Source organism: Protopterus annectens, chromosome 1.part0 (assembly GCF_019279795.1).
Source record: "Protopterus annectens isolate FY-2018-M chromosome 1.part0, PAN1.0, whole genome shotgun sequence".
In the NCBI taxonomy this organism is placed as follows: domain Eukaryota; kingdom Metazoa; phylum Chordata; order Ceratodontiformes; family Protopteridae; genus Protopterus; species Protopterus annectens.
In genome coordinates, this window is record NC_056725.1 from 14,231,726 (window position 1) to 14,253,645 (window position 21,920).

The following is a 21,920-nucleotide window of genomic DNA, read 5'->3' on the forward strand; positions in this document are numbered from 1 at the left end:
TATTAGCATTATTTGTGTTTTCAGGATTTTGAGTTTCAGAATTTTGGGCTTTCAGGATTTTGGGCTTTCAGGATTTTGAGTTTTCAGGATTCTGAATTTTCAGGCTTTTGGTTTCAGGATTTTGATTTTCAGGCTTATGATGTTTCAGGCTTCTGAATGGGAACCATATATATATATATATATATATATATATATATATATATATATATATATATATGTATAGACAGGGAGAGGGAGAGAGAGTGTACACACCTTTCGTTGGGTACATGGCGGTGTATACTGTTTGCTGAACTCCACCCTTTTGTGTTTTAACCTGTCACAATACACACCTGCCGTTGGTACATCTCGGGTAGCTTAGTGGTAGGTGATTGTGTACATGGTTGCATGTTCTACTCCTGCCAGTGGTCGTTTTACCTCTCAGAGCAGGCACTATTAGTACAAGGGTGAATAATGCTGGTTTCACCTGTTCTGGACATTTTTGACCGTGATCTGCGTGGAATTCGGCAAAGCTTAGACCTGTTTTGTGCATATCCATGTAGTCATGTTTAAACGATGCTTACTGTCACTTGCCACCACATAAACCCGCTAACATGTGCTTAAACATGCTCTAATGACCTGCATCCAACATCCATTATTCGTGCCATCGGGATTACGTAACGGACCTTGCAGGACGTGGAACCGGGTACATACACGACACAGTCAGTGGCTTTACCACTTGGTCATCTGGGATTTGTACAAGTGTTATGGTGTTTTGTATGTGGACTGTACTACGGCTGTTCCTCCATACTGCAGTCAAATGTGTAACTCAGTTAGTTTACATATGGATGATACCAATTAATAGCATGTCCAAGTGATGTTTAATGGATGTGCTCCAGCATTGGGAATCTATGTCAGAGTGAGCCACACACTGTAATGTGCTACACCTTGACACAACCATAATTGCGACAGCAGACACATTTTGCCTAGGCTGCTGAATGGCCTCTGACAATCGGGCATGTACCTACCGATGTACCTGTTAGCTTAGTTTACTGTTCAAGTGTTGACTTTCTTTGTTCCAATAGCTGTTGTGTGTGCAATAGTTGAGGGCTGCCTATGTAGGATTCACACAGTAGGCCACCTATACATTACAATTTGCAGGTGGTCGTGTGTGTGTGCCATCCATTTTACTGTGTGTGCAGGTGGAGAAGTGTGTCAGTCCGTAGGGGCCTACACTGTCAGTGTATGTGCTATACGTTCCCTCTTTGCCAAGGCGTGGGCATATTGGGCATGTCTCCATCTGCCTACTGGGGCTGGAACAGGGTGTTCGTGGTCTGAATCCCTCTGTGCCTGTGATGGCCTTGGCAATTGTGGTGGGCTGTGAGATCCTTCACCATTATGTCCCTGCTGCAGCTGTTTCCGCAGGATCATATTATGTAGCATGGCACATACTATGAAGATGTGGACACACATGCCTGGAGAGTGCTGCAAGGCTCCACCAGATATGTCCAAGCAACGGAACCGTGATTTCAGCATCCTAAACACACACTCTATGATGATTCTGGTTTGTGCGTGTGCCTCATTATGGCGTTCTTGCATGGGTGTGTGTGCATTTCTGATGGGAGTCATCATCCACGGCTCCAGTGCATAGCCAGCATCCCCCACAAGATGGCCATATGGGATGTCCCCCCTGACAAATACCTGATACAGCTGTGAGGCATGCCAGATGTGGCAGTCATGGTAGCTTCCCAGGCTGCCAGCACACACATCTGTGATAATGCCCTGGGCATTGCACATGACCTGGCAGTTGATGGAGTGGTATCCCTTGCGGTTTATGTAGCGCCTACCATGCTCACCGGGTGGTGACTTGATATGTATGTGCATGCAGTCTATTGCATCCAGTACCTCTGGGTAGTGTGCCACATGGTGGAAGAGATGCATATTGCTGGCCAACTCCTCCTGAGTTTGGGGGAAGTATATATACTCACTGGCATGTGGTAACATGGCATCCAGGAACTGGTGGAGTACCCTGGATGCTGATGCCTGTGAGATCCACATGATATCTCCAGTTGGCCTTTGAAAGGTACCTGTGGCTAGTATTCTTAAGCTTACACATACCTTTGTGTCCACTGGGATGGGTTCCCCTCTGTTGTTTCTGGATCTCAGGGGTGGCCAGCACAGCTCAACTATTTGCTGTATGATGTCCCTGTCCACCCTGTAATGCTCTACTATCTCCAGATCATGTAGCCCCTGGTAGGTTACCCTTGGTCTGAACACTCTTCTCCTCCTCTGGGGCCTAAGGTGGTTGTCAGCATCATCCACCACAACACCTTTAGTCTCCAACACATGCTAATGAATCACAGCTATGACAGCTCCCAACAGGTACATTGTAAAAGTTCCCCGTCTGTTTACACTGATGGTGCAGTGTTTGGGAATACACAAGTGTGTGTGAGGTGCCTTCACACTTTATACTATTGTGCTTTGAAAACTGATGATGTCATAGGGTGTGTATGTACATTCCGAGCTGCAGGGTATCTTGTGTTTTACCACAGGTACTGCTATTGTGCTGCCTTTGGTGTTGAATTACATTCAGCTGCCATGGATTACCTCTTGCCCTTGCCTCAACTTTTCTTAATGATTCCCCTCCCATTGTCTGGCATGCATCCAGCAGCCTGCTTTCTAGTTTTGTACTTTCCCGAACCAGGATTGTCTTGCGAAATGTGTTCTATTGCCGATCTACTGCAGGTTTGCTTTGCTCTGCAGTTACAGTTCTCTTTTCTTTGCAATCCGACACCTACCCTATCCTGTTCTGCAGGTTGCTGCTAGCAGCCGTCTTAGCTGCCGTCAATGGCCCACTGTGAGTTAATAGGTGTTAATTGCTCAGCTGTACTCCAATTACCCTACTGCGGTATTTCCTTATTGTCTTCCCCTAAACTTCCTTTTTGGGCTGTGGTGTGCGGTGCGTGCGCCCGCTTACCGGGTTTCAGGCACATTTTCATCCACATACACATGCGCTTTCGGGCACCATGTGTGCTCTCAGCTAAGCAATGTTATACCTACATCCACGCCCCTGTCCTGCGGCTTTGCTTAGCAACGGGCAGCCCGGATTTGCATTGCTCCAATGTGCTTACAGCTGCAGTGGCACACCCCACTGCTGATGTCATGTATTCCTGTAGACCACTCCTCGGTGTTGTAGTGCTGTGCCGTATGGTACATCCTTAGGCCAGCGGGACATTTGCAATTCACTATTACTTGCCTCATTTGCATGGCATTGACTACTAATTCGAGAAAAATGTGTTGCCATGCCTGCAACTTCAATAACCAAATGCACAAGGGAAAAACAATGACCATGGTCCCCAAGGAAACATGAGATAGCAGGCAATATGGCAGGCATCCACAGCAGGCTGGCCAGAGGGCACGTCAGTGGCAGTAAAAATGCAGTCCACAATGGACAGTGTCTTTATAATCAGTGTGTGGACTACTAGCCCCTTTACAGTGTCTAGGGAACATTGTGTAAAATGCATACTGGAGCATAAATGCGACTACTGTAGCCTGCAGGATATCCTCCATGCTGTAGCACACTTCTGCATGTTGTAGTTACACAAGTATATACTGTATAGTGAGCACAACACTCATTACTTCTTCTGACTCCATGAATTTGGTTATTAAAGCTGTGGGCATGGCAGTGTGTGCTTCTCTTTGCCCATGGAATTTGCAAATAGACATATTTCTCTGCAGTTGAATGTCACTTCAGCCATGTATCCCTAGCTAAATGTACCACAGTGAAATGTCTTGCTGCCTAGGTGCCTGAACCCGCATTTCATACTTGTTACTGCCTTTGCCATTGTAGCCCAAGTCATGGCTAGAAAGGGTCCTGGAACCAGTTCACTTACCTGGTTAATAGAATTTAAATAAATAAATACAAAATAGAAAAAAGGGGATGAAAATGACAGAAATAATTATGGAACTAGTAAACCACTTTTATTTCTGCATCTTTCGTGAGAAAAAAGTTGCAAACTGAAGGCATTGGGGAATAGCAGACAGACTTACTTTGGTGTCTTTTCCTCAACAGTAGTAGTTGTCAGCTCTGCATGATACAGCAAGGATCATTTGCTCCAGTGAGAGTGTTCACACCTCATCATGAGATTGTGGGGAGAGAGTGTGTCAATTCCTTTAAATATACAAAATAATCTCTTTATAAAAGCCTACTATTTACCTACTTTCTTTTGCTAGAAGTAGCTAACAGCTATTTATAGCATAGAACAAGGTCTGACAGACAAAGAAATGAGGCCTACTCAAAGAAATATAGAAGCAGCTCTGTTAAAGAAGGTGTGTTTAGATGGCAGTGCTTCACACTCATGCCATTCTATCTTAATAGCATGAGAAAACACCACCACTTCCTTATGTTTAGCATGACTTATGTAAAGAAGGCTTGAAATGTATTATGGGAAAAAGGAATGAAAGCAAGAAAACAAGATCATGGCCCCATTCTCCACCATTTTGTGGGAAATGCATTAAAATTATAAAAGAAGCACTTGGAGTGATTTTGAAGCATTAAAGTAGCTCAGAAAACAAATATAAAATTAAAAAAAAAAACATGTTTTTTCAAGTTCTAAAGTGGAGTTTTTCTTTTACTGTTATTAGTGGTATATACATAAAGGCCAGCCTAGAATATTGAATCTCAAAGGGGAAGTAAAACTGTATACCTTGCATTTGGTATGTTATACATCAGAAACATGCACACAATTTTGTATAGAGAATGTTTGCACTTATAAATGCAAAGAAAACCTGACCAGCATGTTGGTACAATTACAAACCACGTCCACAATGAAAAAAGAAATTGTACCAAAACCACAAAGATTCCACGTGCTGCCAAAAACTATTTAATCACAAGTACAAAGTATTTTCACAGATAACACGGCTTCATCAGGCACAAACACAAATGAATTAATACTGAACTTTATATATGACTCTAATTAAAACCAATTAGTTTCAATTAAAATCTTAGAAACATATCTACAAAAAGCACAGTCACTTAATACATTTTTGTAAGAACTTTAATTCAGGTTTCAACGAGAAAACCTCATTAAGACCTGAAGGAAAGGATGTTCTAAAATATAATATCCATTTATTTTCACAACTTTCAGCAATATTTACTATATCACCCCCTCTAATTGCAATATGAATATTTTCTAATATTAAAAACTTAAAAATATGTCAGTATTACATATATGTTTATACAAGGAATTGGTTAAGGCCTTTCTTTTTATTTCCAAAATATAGCTGCTAATGCGGTCCTTAAATTTTTGATTGGTTTTCCCCACACAGAAGGATTCACATTTGTGCATCTTGCCATGTACATCAAATTCGTAATATAACAATTTCCATATGCTTGAACATTAAACATAGTTTTTCTGACAGGATCTATAAAGCTGGAATCAGTGAAAATATATTTACAAAAGACACATCGATTGCATTTAAAAGTATCTATTTTTCTCATTTTGAAGGACCGCATTAGCAGTTATATTTCAGAAATAAAAAGAAAGGTCTTAACCAATTCCTTGTATAAACATACATATAATACTGATGACACATATTTTTAAGTTTTTAATATTAGAAAATATTCATATTGCACTTAGAGGGGGTGATATAATAAATATCACTGAAAGATGTGGGAATAAGGGGATATTATATTTTAGAGCATCCTTTCCTCCAGGTCTTGAGGAAGTTTTCTCATTGAAGCCTGAATTAAAGTTCTTACAAAATTGTATTAAGTGACTTTGCTTTTTGTAGATATGTTTCTTTAAGTTTTTAATTGATACTAATTGGTTTTAATTAGAATCACATATAAAGTTCAGTATTAATTTGTGTTTGTGCCTGATGAAGCCGTGTTATCTGTGAAAGTACTTTGTACTTGCAATTAAACTTTTTTTGGGCAGTACGTGAAGTCTTTGTGGTTTGGGTACAATGTCTGTATTTACACTGAAAACAGTGAGTCAGAGTCCTCAGTATTTTGTTTATCCATTTCTTTACAAATCAAGCATAGATCTTTGGTAGAAGTAATATTATTCCTACATTAATTTCAGGTAAATCACAATACTTCCTGTCTAGCAATCCGAAAAGTCATTCAATGAATGCAGTTAGTGTCTTAGGTCAGTTTTTGCTGATAAAAGCATTTCTAATATCCTACTATTAAAGACAGAAAATATCCAATTTCTTTCCATTTCAGTTGCTATGAAGTGGTTGGAGACAATATTTGCCATCTGTGATGAGCCCTCACCTCCCTCATAAAGCACCAGATAAAACTCGGCTACTGTGTCTTCAAACACATACAATGTGACTTTTTTCTCAGGAGGGTTGAATATGAAACAGGTTGGACACAAGAGTATAAACTAAAAATTCCTTCTTTTGCACCGCCTCATTGTATTATGAAAATGTCCTTTTTGCCTTGTTGCATCGGAATAGTTATGACCATGCCATGCTGTTTTTCCTCTCCCCTTTATTTCGCTTCTAGGAGAGCAGCATTTTGAAATAATGCTTTCTTTGGGATTACGAATGTGGAAGGAAATCAGGAGGGAGCCAGGAACCTTTACTCAGTGATTTTGTTCCCCCTCGTGTTATTATTAATAAAAACCCATCGTTGTTTGGTACTGTGTCTTGTGGCAGTTGCAGTGTTTGCAACCATGTGCTAAATTCATTTACAAAATTTAATGATGTCAGTTTTCATTCGGTGGGTACCTTCGCTTGCAATACTGAGGGCATTATTTATGCCCTCATATTTCCATGTAATTTATATTATACTGGGAATTGCAAGAGAAAGTTTAGAATGAGACTACCGGAGCATGATAGGCACATCAAAAAGCAAACAATTATAAGTCATGTTGCTGTTCATTTTAAAGAAAAACATAACAGTGATTTTTTTACTATTACAAGGCATGATTCTTGAAAATGTACATGTAAGAATGGGGCAAAATTGCTCTTTGAAAAATAAACTTCTGTTTTTATTTTAAAATTCAATATACTATTACCTTTTGGACTGAATTGTGAGCTAAATTGGAAATATTTAATTTAAATTGATTGAATTATTAATTAAGTATTTAATTGTTTTATTCATTGATTTTATAAAATATGTGTTTGATTGTTTTTGTGTATGACTCCTTGAAGGTTTTCTAGCCGAGACGCCAAAGAGTGGATTCTTTATAAACTTTTATCAGTAGACAATTGTTTTTATAACTTCACTCAGTGTGACTGTAGGAGAAAAATGCTGTAGGTTTCTATTTCTTCTCTGATTAGGCCAGTCCATTCCACCCACGTATATTTAATGAATGCCACACAATTCACCCTCTCAGCCTTTCCAAGAATACCTGTGAAGTGTAGGATTTTATGCCTACTCCCATTTTCTGTATCCACAACTCTAGCATCTATGGTGCAGTGGTAGTGTTGTTGCCTCCCCACAAGAGGGTCTCCAGTTCGATTCTTGGCTGGGGTGCCTTCTGTGCAGAGTCTGCATGCCCTCACTGCATTCATATGGGTTTCCTCTCGGTGCTCTGGTTTCCTCCCACATACAAAGACGTGCATCTGGAGCATTTCTCCACAGGCCTTTGCTGAAAATTGGCTTTGTTCCAAGTCAGACTTTCCCAGTAAACAAAGGTAAAATAAATAAATCTAAAATTTCCAGCTTTGCTTCAGATATGGTTATTTCATCTTTTACCTCTGTTGCTTTCCTCTTCAAATATACCAGCTTATCAGAATGAGAACTTAAGGCTGTTTTCACTTCTTTCATCCTTTTATTTGACCTCTTGACAGTCCAGTAAATTTGTATTGAACTCAAATTTCACTTCTTCTGTGCTGTCCACCTTTCTTTTAGCTAACACATTCTCATTGTTAGTTTCAAGATAATCCAGAAGAAGCCTAGGAATCAGCCTGACCAGGCTGGTCCAAATGGCTAGAATCGCCTTTTTTTGCTTCATTTTCATCACATAAGCAAAATTAATAAACTACAATACCACCAGTACCCGAAAGATGAGTCTCTGTTGACAGTTGCAGTCCAGAGTCATTAAAATTACATTTTAATCATTAGTTATGCTTAGTTTAGCAGTCACAGCAATTAGTGAATTTAATGAAAGTAAACTAACTCATATGCTTGTAATTTGTGATACCCTATCTAACCTTTCTTTTACACAACAAAGACTGTTCTCAGAGCTGCCTAGCTTAACAAACCTGATTTAAAACTGTTGTGAGACTATTCCAGGGTAAAAGATTTGCATAAAACTCTACAGAATACAAAAACAAAATGAAGAAAGGCTATAAAGGAAGTAATAAGGAAATGTCTTAAAGTGGATATAATGGGGGGGGGGTCCACAGGGTAAGTGCAGCAATTCTAGTCTCAGCCCCAGGGCCTGAGAGAAGGAATGGGAGCTTTGGAGAATGAGGGAAACAGCATTATAAAATTATAGCCCAGTGACTGGACTGCAGAAACAAGTAGTAAAGTTGGAGAAGGCAAGAGTTTTAACTACACTAAGTCACCTGCAGACATTCACAAATGAAGTACTTCACTGGCCTGGCTTAACCGACCACAAAGCAGATGTTTTTTTTCAGGTGCACATACCTTCCATTAGGCATGAAACCATGCTTTCAGGCTGGGGAATTATAGTATAACATGGTGGTGTTCTCATCAAACAGAAGATATAAGTGACCCAAATAATAATGGTCAAAACAGTGATTCAAAGAACTCTATAAACATTTAAATGTTTTTTTTTTAATGTAGTATTTTGCTAAGTGTACCCGTCACTTTAAGACCATATAGATACCTGGCTGTGTTATTAAGAGCAAGTCTCCATAATGAATTCTTGGATTTAATATAAAAAGATTACTCAGGAAAGCCCCATCAGAGAGCACTGACCCTTCATTTGGAAAGGGACAGATAGTCTAGAGCAGCAGCGTTGGGAGAAAGAATCAATTACAGTGAAGAAAGGCCTTGGAAAAGAAGCTGCAAATTATTTCTGCAAGAAGAATCCAGATAGAGAGCTTCCAAAAGAGCCTGTTTCCTAGTAGTATAAGACTGAGTTAAATGTATTTTCCATAGATTTACTTAAACCGCAAGACTTTGTTTTACATAGAAGAGCCTGTCTTATTTTTACTTGTATATAATAAACTACATTATTTTATAAAGATTGACAGTCTCAGCTTAGCTGCATTAATCATCCATTTGATACACATACACGCACACACACACACACACACGTATGTATATATATATATATATATATATATATATATATATATATATATATATATATATATGTGTGTGTGTGTGTATATGTATATATATATATATATATATATATATATATGTATATATATATATATACATATATATACATACATACATAAAATTGAAGCCATTAAAGTATTTTTGGAGTAAATAATTAGTATGTAGCAATCACTTATAATTGTTACAGTTTTATGACTACATAGTAAAAGTAGATTCATCATAGTTTATTTCTTCAATGTTTTTTGGCCAGGATTGTCCCTCTGAGCAGAGCCTATTTATAGATAAAACCAGGGAGAGAAACTGTTGTGCTGTGGTAGTAGGTTTGAACAGTTCTTAATTATAATAGGTATTTAATGTGCTCTATTCTACTACATATTTAGAGAGAGAGAGAATTTATGTATTAATTTGTTTAAACATAGTCTATTGGTCACTTTAATTAATAGTCATTGGCCGAAATAGTCTGGCTTGGCAGAGCCCATTTTCAGCATAGGCCCTGGGAGATAACCTCCAGAAAAGAGAGTAAAAAGTGATACAAAATGAACAGATAATACGTATATTCCATCCTGTACAGGTCTTACCATGTTTTTGGTGCTTACACTAATGTAGTAATCAAGAAAAATATCCCATAGATACAAGTTACAGTGAGCAGCAGAACAAGCATATATGGAATGTAACAAACATGTAACACCCATAAACATGGCACAGTTTTGAGCAGTTTGAATGAATACAAGCTGTAGGTCATAAAGTGAACCATATACTGCTGCATGAAAACAGGTATGCCTGCAAACTGCAGGGTTAAGAGGAGTAAGGAAGAGAAGGGGCAGGGAAAATGGACAAGCTAGATGGTAACCAATGTACACCCTGGCATGTTTGTGCAACTCCTACTCATTACCTTCTACATCTACCTCATCATCACTACAACTTTATTTGTCTCTGTCACCTGACAAATATACACATTACTCACCTTTCTTCACCTACTCTCTCATTTCTACTCTCAACACCTCTTCTCTGATTCATATGTATCTAATATCTATGGGGATGGTATTCCATACTTTTGCAACAGAAATGGAAAACAAGGAGTCCACAGAGGCAAAAGCAACAATAACTCTGGGGATGCCTCAGTTTTCATTTCTGTTGCAAAACATGGAATACCATCCCTGTAGATATTAGGACCACTGGAAACAAAAATAATTTCATACTTCGCACACATCCTCTCTCTTATTTCTCTTACCTATAAATGTAACATTGTAATTTAACATTTTAAACCTCTCTGCATATACCATTTTGTTTTCTATTAATATGCAGTGACTCTATATCTTACTGATTGCAGATTTTCTTTAGTATAGTTGCCCTTCAGTTATTCTATGTCCATATTGTAACTTCAAACTTTACATTTTTCTCTGTTGTGTAAAATTTTCAGTTTTGTAACTCTAGCTTTTCTCCCCGGGCTTTTGCTGTAAAAGGGCTACCACAGCCCAGATGGACTACCCCAGTCAACAAAAGCAGTGAATGAATAAATAAATAAATAAAATGGTATGAGAGTAAGTGAAGAGGGGGACACATGAAGAGGCAGGTTTGATATGCATCATTGGAGCATGGTGTTTAGTTATTGTGGTGTGAGATACATGTTTCATAAGTACGTTTACCAAATTTCATGAACTTTCAAATGAGCAGACCTTGTAGACCTGCAGCAGGTAAGTACATGAACAGGTTTACATCATAACAGACATACTTAACAGAGACAGTACAGGAAAAATGTGGAAGATATACACCTAGAAGAACAGACAGGAAGCAGATGACAAGTGAGTGTAGTACCATGTAGACTGGTTATGATAGTACAATAATGAACAACAGCAGCTATGACAGTACAATAAAGAATAAGTCTGGGTGTTAGCAAAAGGTTATACTAGAAACTAGAAATATAATGTAGAGTGGCTAGACAGGTATGTGCTGTCATGAGACAGAGAGAGGAAGAGAAGGATGATATGTATCTAATATCTACGGGGATGGTATTCCATGCTTTTGCAACAGAAATGGAAAACAAGGAGTCCCCAGAGGCAAAAGCAACAATAACTCTGGGAATGCCTCAGTTTTCATTTCTGTTGCAAAACATGGAATACCATCCCTGTAGATATTAGGACCACTCGAAACAAAAATAATTTCAAAAAACTCATCCGGTCCGATTTACATATTTCTTGGTTATGTAATTGTTCTGACCCTGGGTAGCTTCATTTAATTAGATCATATTATACTTTAACCTTCTATGAAAGCTTGTAACAACTCCTTCCTATACTCTTAATCAATGTGTGTTTACTGTACTAGCCACGGATTAATATAACCAAATGACTGAACAAAATATCCTTTCAACAGCATTGTTTATTGTAACACACTGCGCTCCTTACAGTATATTTACTTTTTGCTCCTTTCTTGGCCTTGAAACTGCACTTTATTACCTTTTGACTCTGTGCTGTACTTTACTACTATGTGTATTGTATTTACTGTATTTGCTGTACTAATTTTTGCAGAGCTTTTCTCCCCGAGCCTCTGCTGAAAATGGGATCCATGTCCAGTCGGACTTTCCTGGTAAACAAATGTAAAATAAATAAATAAATATGTGGAAATGGGTGATACAAAGGGATGTAATGACTCTTAACGGAAAGCAAACTGAGTGGGCTATGATGTGTAAGAAACAGAAAATAGTATGAAAAGGTGATGTATAAACAGAGCAAATACAGAAGATGGGTTAATGGGGTGTAGTTTGTGGCTGCAGAAGTGGTATGGAAAATATGATAGGTACAGAGAATGGAGTTGGATGCCATAAAATGACTAATGTTATGTTTGCCTAACATTATCTAGACTGAAAATCTAAACAAACGTACCCCCAAATAACAGAATGCAAATATCTAGGTCTCACTATTGGCCAAAGTCTTACCTTTTCAACCCAAACAGATATCTTTTAAAAAAATCTTATCGAAACTAAAACTTTGTTACTGTACCTGACATCTAGTTCCTTTGGTAGTATGCATAGCCCTAGCTAAGAACTCTCTGCTCCCTCTACAGACTATAATACCCAAAGACTACAGATCACTGTAAATTAAAACTGTAGCTTTTCTCTCCTTCCAGATCCCCATTCTCACTACTACATGCTCCTCAACAGTCTGAAATGGCAACCAATTACAGAATGGTCGAGTATCCTGCTAGGTATACCTTGTTTTTAAAATTTTAAATGAGGGCCATTGCCCTTTTTAAAAAGAAAGCTTATTATCAGAGACCAGGTCTATTCTTTATGAAACTGGCAACAACTCTGCATATTATTAATTTAACCCCCTATTAATATTGTTGTTGGTTAGAGTGCTCTCTGCAAACTGGGCTGTGTTCTCTGGAATAAAGCCCATCTGAAAGAACATCTCAAAACTTATTGGTGGAATTTAATATACATCTGTACAGACAAATATAGAGTGTACATGCTTTAAGGACAATGGTTGACAATGGAAATCTTCCATAGCTACATTGCAATCACACTCCTGCCCTTAGTTAACCTTTTATTCCAAACTAAAGTAAGCGCATTGACTGAAGTCTTCACAAGAATGAGCTTATTTGACTGTTTTTTCTTTTCCAACTGGGAAGTCCTGCTCTCAACTTCAGTTTAGTGTTTTTTTCCTAAACTGATTGCTAGCCATGGATCCTGGTGTACATAATGTATATACTGTATGTAAAACAATTATGTTTTCTGCTTATTGTCTCTACACAGTATGCGTGCTTGACTGAATAAGATGTAGTATTTAGTGTGGACTTCAAATGATGATTTTTGCCTAACATCAATTCCATATCTTTGTCCTGTATGCTTACATTGATCTGTATATTTTTTCCATTATTAATTCACTCTTTCTGCCTAGGTTGTAGCTGAAATGGGTCTTGGAATCAGCCCACATACCCAGTTACCACAAAGTAAAGATAGTAAATAAATAAATAGAAAAAAAATTGATAATTGCAACAGGCTACTGCTATATATAACATAAGCACAGTGCAAAGCTTAAAGGAAAAGTTCAGATTACTCTGCAGTGATAGCATTTATCAGTTTCCCACTAGTTTTTGAGTTACCACAACTGGATAAGCAGACTTTAGAGCACTAACATATAAAGATTGATAAATCCCAAATATCTGAAACAAACTCACTGAATAAGACTTCTCATAACTTATTAAAGATCCTCTTCATGTTAAGTAACTAAATGACTACAGGGTAACTCTCTGACACAGGGCAATGAAGCCCTGACTGTGACCCAGATAACTTAGGATCTGTTAGTGACCCAGGTATTAGAGAAGCCAAACAGGCAGAATAGGAGTGAGTGGCCCCTGCCAGCTCATTCATCCTAAGCATTTGGAGAAAAAGGAAGATTTATCCACTAGGACTGACATTTAGTAGACACTAGGTATTTTAACAAGTGCAGCTCAAAGGCCAACAAGTTTATGCTTACCAAGCAGTGTGCACTTTAGGAAATGAACAACCCTGAAGGTGCATATGGTCAGGGGATTGACATTTTGAGTCTTCTGCTCATCAGAGCTGCCAAGGGGGAAACAGGAGTATGAAAAAGTCTTGATGACTGTCTGAATGACAACTTCCTATGACTGCCATTTCTTACTGGATATGATTGAAGATGAATGGGCCAGTCTCACAACTTGAGGGCTGAGGTTGCAGACTTGGACTTTGTCGATTGCCCCTGATAAGGACGTATGATATTTGGGGCATGGATTAACTTAGCTGACTTGATTGCACATGGCAGTGGTACAGAACATATGGTATTATCAGCAGATGCAATTTTTGCCTAATGCATAATCAGTAGCTTTCATGTGTACAGCAACCACAGCTAGTAGCTATGTTAAATGTTGAGTAGATGCATCCCTAATTCGTCTGTCAACAGTAAGTGCTAGTTTTATAGTAGAGATAACTGGAATCATAGTAGCAAGATTGCTAGCAGAAGAAGCAAGTCTTTTATAGAAACATTGAGTGAGTGACCATGTAGAAAGCTTTGGATAGGTCATAGTATAGTGCACCATTGCATTGTTCATTATTAAGGTTACCTTAGATGTATTCAGCTTGGCATTTTATGGTGATATCAACACAATGTACAGGTCGGACAACATGCAGCATGTTAGCAAGTATTTCAGTTCAAGTAGTGTAGACACTGCATTTGGTCTGCTATAAAGAAACTCCAAAGATTTGGAGAAATTAAAAATGAAGAAAGCAAATTTTTGCCAAGTGGATTTAAGAGGATAGTTGGTTCATAATTGTGCAGAGCTTGAGTCTATTCAATTTTATAAAGAAAATGTAGTTTTAGCTGTTCTACATTTATCAAATCTAAACAAGCCACTCACCTACACGTTCTTAAGCATTTCTGGAAAGAGTTCAACTTACTTACAAAATATAAATCCCCGGAAGATTCAAACTGCACACATATGATAAAGTGCAGCAAAGGCAACTTAACTCCATCAGACTTCCTGCAAGAATTCAGCAAGGTACCCCCACCATATACTTCCCTTGCTGAGCCCCTCACCCACTTCTGTCAGCTCCATTCCACTTCAGACACTTAAAACATAAAGACATAGAACCTGCTACTAAAATCATCAAAATGATGCCCCACCAGGCTCAGACAAGCATGGGAGGGAACACCTAGTCCTCCCTCCAACCCATATCTATAATCTCTATATCTCCAAAAAACATTATTATATGAGAAAATGCTTAAAAAATAGTCTACGCTCAATTCCTTCAGTAGCATACCCAGGCCAGGATGAGGAAGCAACTACCCTGGAGTTGGGGGGAGGGGCAGAAAAAGTCTATCCCAATCTGTAATGTAATACTGGCTTTTAAAAAACAGTATTGCATTTGCTATCAAACCTGAGTGCTATAACTCTCTGTGTGTGGTCTGAACCATAGCAACTACTTACTACATTGTAGCAAGCAGTTTGCTACAATTTAAAAGTAAAAGAAAATCATTTTTTTAAACTAAAACCTGAGTGCTGTAGAGCTCTATGTAGGCAAGGTATAAACTGTAGCAACTGTTTGCTATATTTGTAGCAAGCAGTTTGTTAAAGTTTATATAAAGAGGAAACTATTATTATTATTATTGTTTAATAACAAAGAGGAGAGGGGTAGGGTACAGAAACAGGACCTAAATAGCTGAATGGGGGGATGGCATGTTGCGCATCTGGCCACCTGGTTGGTGTACCACTAGAAACAGCATGGATCTGTAATAAGCCAATCAGTACAATCTACAGACTGTCTTAATACAGTAAAATGCTTTTTTTTTTCTTTGTTTACTTATTTATTTATTTATTTTTTGCTCTTCAATTGAAGAGCTGAGGGGTTAGGGTACTGGGTTCATCATACTGGCACAGTATGCTGGTTGAGCCAGCTATTGTATGCTTCTGATAGAACTAAAGAACTACATCCAACAATGCCATTTTCAATCACAAAAACAGGATGGCTTCTGTTCAGGCTGTAGCACTATTTCTGCCCTCTCGATCCTAACTGATGATATCAGTCTAAACACAAAGGAAACATTAACATGGTCCTTTTCATTGATCTGTCATAAGCCTTCACTCTGCTTGACCACCCTTTCCTCATGATTGCACTCACAGATACTGGTAGCAGCTTTGATTTCTTTTGTTGGCTTAAAAACTTTAAGGTCAGATTGGAAAGCACCTTCTCCAAAACAGACCAGCTATGCAAAGATGTTTCTCAGGGTTCCATTCTCTCCCCTTTAATCTTCTCAGTCTTCATTAACAGACTTCCTTTTGACCATCGGCAACTTCCACTGCTCCAATATGCAGATAGCATGGTCATTGTCATCTATTGTTCCACTCCATCACACTCTGTAATACAATCATAACTCCAGTCAGACCGGCACCAATTTCAAAACTGACTAATCCAACATAATCTTCTCCTGAACCTCTCTAAAACCAAAACAATGTTATTCAGCACCTGACAAAGATTTTCTAAATTTCCTAAGAATCTTACTAGTTCTGACGTAAACAACTCCATCATTGAAACCACAACCTCCATCAAATATCTAGGCCTATTCCAGAGATGATGGCATATTGAGATATAATTCTATCATGTCAACATGTCTTACTTATCTGCTGATGAAAATTTAGTGAACTAATACGATGTCAAAGAAGGTTGGATCTTTCTTGGTCAAGTGCCTAGGCATAGATCTCCTTGGAGAAGTCTATAAGAGACTGTGTAGAGAGAGGGTTGAGAATCTGTCCTGATAACTAGAATATTTGAGACCACTGATCTTTTTAGTTATAAATCTCAGAGATCTCTCAAGTTGAGTGATATGTTTAGACAGATACATGCCAAAAGATGCATTATATCCAATAATGGATATGAAGAGATTCATGAGTAAAGGGGAATGAGGCTTATTTCAATCTAGTAGAGTTCCCTATGAAAATTAAATGATCCATTTAGAAGACTTTCTGAACTGCTGCAGTAACACGATGGTCAAACAAAAGGAATTGTAATTAAAAGTGCCTAGATCCCTTACGATAGTGTTTGATTGGAGTAATGTGTGATTTATAAAGTATGTGAAAATGTTTTGTTTACCATAATGAACTAAGTTACATTTTTTTCATATTTATCTTGGGACCATTGCCCTTGCACTAATTGTTACAATTGTCTAACTCATGCTGGAGTAATTGTAAAGTTAGTTAAAGATCAAATGATAAAGGCTTCTAAGATGGTTGCACATTGAGTAACAGCTTAACTCTAGCTCTCCCAGTGTGAAAACAGAAACCAACAGAGAAGGCAAGTAGACTTTTGTGTTTATGGGTAAATTTCAGTAACTGGCTAGTAAGTGTACTGCCTGCATGCCAGGAAAAAAGAAATACAGAGCACCTGGAAAAATCAACTACAAAACGTGAGGAAGAAACTCTGAATGGGGAAAGTTCTGCAGCTGTTCAGCAAAAAGCAATGCAACCTTCAGACATGACATCCAGTAACCTACAGGAAGACAACTGCACACAGACCTGGTTAAAATAAATGAAACACTGATGGAGTATATCAACACGAACAACAATAGGTTGGAAAAAAATGGAAGAAGCTTTAAACAGCTATTCAGATGAGGTAATAAAGGTCCAAAAATCAGAGGGTGAAATGAAGAAAAGGCTGGCAGAATATGAGACTGGTCAGGAAGGGATGTTTCAGAAAATAATAGAATTAGAGGATGGAGCACACAGGGAAAACCTGAGATTTTCAATTATACCAGAGAAGCTGGAAGGAACAGACTGCATTAATTTTATGAAAACACAAATAAGCAACTGGACTAGTATTCCACAGCAGGAGTTGTTAGATGAAAGGGTACATCATGTGTATGCTCCAAACCTAGCTATGAGAAAGCAACCTAGACTTTTAATAGTAAATATGCAATCTTACTAGCAGAGGAGTTGATTTTGACAAAACTATGGCAGAAGGACAAAATACTAAAAGTAGGAGACAGCAGTGTGTTTGTGGAGAATGGTTGTACGCCAGAATTGTACATCAGTTAGAAGAGGAGTAAATTCATTCCACTATTCAAGGAATGCCAAGACACAGGTGTGAGATTTGAACTGCTGTACCTGGCTGTCTTCAAGGTATTCTTCCCTGGAGGGACAAAATAATTTTTTGATGAAGTACATGCTAAGGAGGAAATACAAAAGTTTGTCCAACAAAAAGTGAGCTATGAAACAGAAGGAGATTCTGCTTCTTGTTCTTCTGGGAACAAAGAACACAGACAGACTGTACCTGTGAAACCTTTTCCACTGTTTCAATGGAAAATGTTGGCGAGAAGGAAGGGAGCACTAGAGTTGACTAGAAGAATCAAGAGTATGCTGGAAATGAAGCAGAGACAGAATGTGGGAAATGGGTATGAACAATAATAAAACCAGTAACTTAATGTAGAATTACAGTGCAATAATTATATTTGTGAAATATGACAAAGAAAGAAAATCTGGAAATATTGGACTTTTTTAGAATTTGTTGGACTTGTGGGGGGACTGTAAAGTATATACTCTACTTCATGTCATTAATGTTTGGAAAAAATCTTTGGAGAGGAGAAGAGAGGGGAGAAAGTCAGCTGTAAGTAAAGAAACATTTTTTCTTAGTAGTATTATTTTCATGGTGTATGGTTTAAAGTAAAGTTTTCTCAGTTATTTTTAAGTGTAATGCAGACTGTAAATAGGTGCTGTTCTTCCTTTTTTCCTTTTCTTCTCTCCTCTCTCTATTTCTTCTTGTTCAGTTTTAAGAAATGTAGCCACACAATGTAAGAAAAAAAGCCTAGTTTAAAGAGCATGACAAAAGAAAAAAATAATGTGCTTTTTTCATTCTTGTATGGGGGAATGACTGCATTAAGACCTTAGATTGATTTAGTAACAAGTTTTAAGAGAAAACAAGTAAATAAAAAAGAATATTGAATATTATGAGGCTTTTTTTCTAGAAATGAATGCATACTTATTACAATTGTGTATCTGGCCCTCATGTCTCTATGGAAACAATCTGATAAAGAGAGATTGATCTGATAATGTGAAATTGGCTGTCTGGTTCTCATGTCAGAATGGAGACAACGATAAAGAGAAATTGGTTATGGTCTGCTGGAGAATGACTGGCTGGGAAAAACAAGAAGAAAGGAGAAACTGGCTAGGAGATAATGTTCTCTGAAAGTATTCAGGGTTTTTCCCAGCTGGGAGAGCTATAAACATGCGACAAAACCAGTTAGCACTTAGTAGAAACACAGACTGTACCATGTATCTTAGCATGAATAACATTTCTTTTAGGTTAACTCACGTCTGTCAGTGTGGTTGTCAGTCGGGGACATTTACTCCTATTAGGAGGGTAAAACTTCAGTACTTGAAGATGTACATAGTTTTGTGTGTTAGTAATAAATTAATAGGTTTTAGAGGGTATTGGGGGTTTGTTGTTTTATTTTTTTGATTGAAGGCTTTCAATAAAACAAAAGGTTTTGTAAAATGTAACATAGGCTCAAATGGATATGACAAAAAGCAACTATATATAAGGTCAACCTGCCAAACAGTGTATGCATGTAACACAAAAGCTGGAACTAGACATTTAATAAAAAAAGCTGTTATACATAAAATATGGGAATGATAACTTTTTAATACAATTATGTTTTTTGTAATATAAATAAAACACTGGGAAATAATCAAAAACAAGAGAATTTAATGACCAAGAAACATTAAACAGTAAGCACTTTCATCTCGATAAGATTTCTTCAGACTGAGTAATGTTACAAAAAATCTCAATTAAAACTACATGACTACCAATTAATGCCTTAATCCCTTTCTTTTAAGGAAGGCTACAAAATCTTCCCTATCATTTAACTCAGGTGGGTGGCAAGCATTCAGTCTCACTTGGCAATCATATTCTAACCACCCAAGTTCATCTTCAGCATTAAATTTTTTGTCATAACATAAGACTTCATCCAAAACACAAAACATAAAATCTGTTTTGCACTGGTTTACTTTGTAATGTTTCCCCAATGCATTTTTCTCATCTCCAATACTCACAGCATATTTATGCTCATACATTCTTCTGTTTAATTCCGTAGTAGTACTACCCACATAAAATGAGTTGCATGACATGCATGACACTAGGTATACTACAAATTTAGACTTACATGTAAATCTACCTTTAAGCTGTATCTTATAACCACTGACATTAATTTCTTTAACATACATCAATAAGAAGCAACATAAGTTGCTATTATAACACTTATACATACCAGGATTAGTACACTTTGTCTGTGGGGGATTTAATTTACTTGAAATAGATTTTTAAAACTTTTCCTCTTATTTTGTACAAACACAGGGGTTCCCCTAATACTTTTAAGATGTCAGAATTACATTTTAACAAACTCCAGTTGGCTGAGATAATATTTTCTATGGCCTGGGTATCCAGGCTATTTGTTACTTGCATAGAAGTTTTATAATCCACCTCCTTATTACCAGGATTTTTTTTATAATCACCTTTCTTTCTCTCAGCAATTTCATTGTATTTCTCCATAACTATATCCTTAGTATACACTCTACTTATAAATTTATTACATAAAGTGACATTCTCTTTATAAAAATCCACATCTTTGTCAGTCAACTCATGTACCCTCATTAATTGCCCCATTACAATATTAATTTTGTTTTTCCTGGGGTGCATACTCTCATAATGCAAATAGGAGTAATTTTGTACATCCTTTTTATAAATTGTAGTCATTAACCTATCCCCGTCTTTATAAACAGATCTAAATAATTCACTTTGCTGCAAGTATACATAAAAGTGAACTTCAAAAAGTAACTCACACTATTCAGATTATGCAAGAATTCTAGCAAAAAATTCTCACCACCTCTCCAAACAAAAAAGGCATAATCTATGAAATATTAGAAGAAAACATTCTATATAACTGCTATGAAAGACATGGCCCCTTTTTCACCCATACATAAAAAAGTTGGCATACCTGAGTGCCATGGCTGCAACCATTACTACTCCATTGGCCTGATTATATAATTTGTTGTTAAATTCAAAGAAGTTATAACTTAAAATTAAATCTAGCATCTCCATCAACAAGCTAACAGTGTTGGTGAAAAATTTCCCAGATCTAATTAGCTCCAACCTTACCTTTTCCATCCCATCACTGTTGAGGATTACAGTATACAGTGAATTAATATCTAACGTCACTAATAAGTCTTTCTGTACCCTTAAACTTCCAATTTTGGATTTGAAATCAAAGGAATCTTTGATATAAGGCATACTAACTTCTACCACTTGTTATAAATGTCTATCAACAAAAATGGCCATTGCTTCTGTTTTATTTTTACAACTCGCCACTATAGGCATCATGGGTGGGTTATTTAAATCTTTATGAATTTTCGGTAAACCAAAAATGTGACTCATTCTAGGTGAGTCAATCATCAAAAAACACCTAATTTGTTAAGTAATACATCCACGTAGGAACCATTCTTCAATATGGCCATCAATGAAACAATATGCTTTTCTCACTTCACTAAAATAAGTAAATTTATAAAATTCAGCATCAGACAACATTACTTCCATCTTAAATACATAGTTATTCCAGTCCAATAAAACGAAAGCATTCGCTTTGTCAGCCTTTATAACTAATACTTCTTAATTCTTTAATAACTCATTTAATGCTTTATTTTGCTGAACAGATAAATCATAGTACTTAGACTCTGGCTTCTCATTCAGTACTTCTATAATTTGCTGTTCACATATCATTAGGAAAAGTTCTAGTTTCTTTTTGAGGGGAGGATTGAATGTACTAGGCTTAAAAAACACATTGGGAACATTACTTTCTTTAGGAAACAAAAACTTCAAGTTAAGTTTCCTAACGTATTCTCTCAAAGAATTGATTATATCACATTTATTCGCCCTCCTGGCTGGTACAAAATTCCAGCCTTTTTTTAAAACATGGCACAAATCATTACTTATAACCAAGCTCAAAAGATTCACTATTTTTAAAGAAACATCAACAGTACCTATTGCCTCTAACGTCAATTGTTTTTCCATTTCCATTTCTTTTTGAAGTTCTTTTTGAAGGAATTGTTGTTCCTGGCTGAAACAGATGCCACTTGCACCCAAGTCCTGCTGTGGTTGCCATTCTGTTGATAA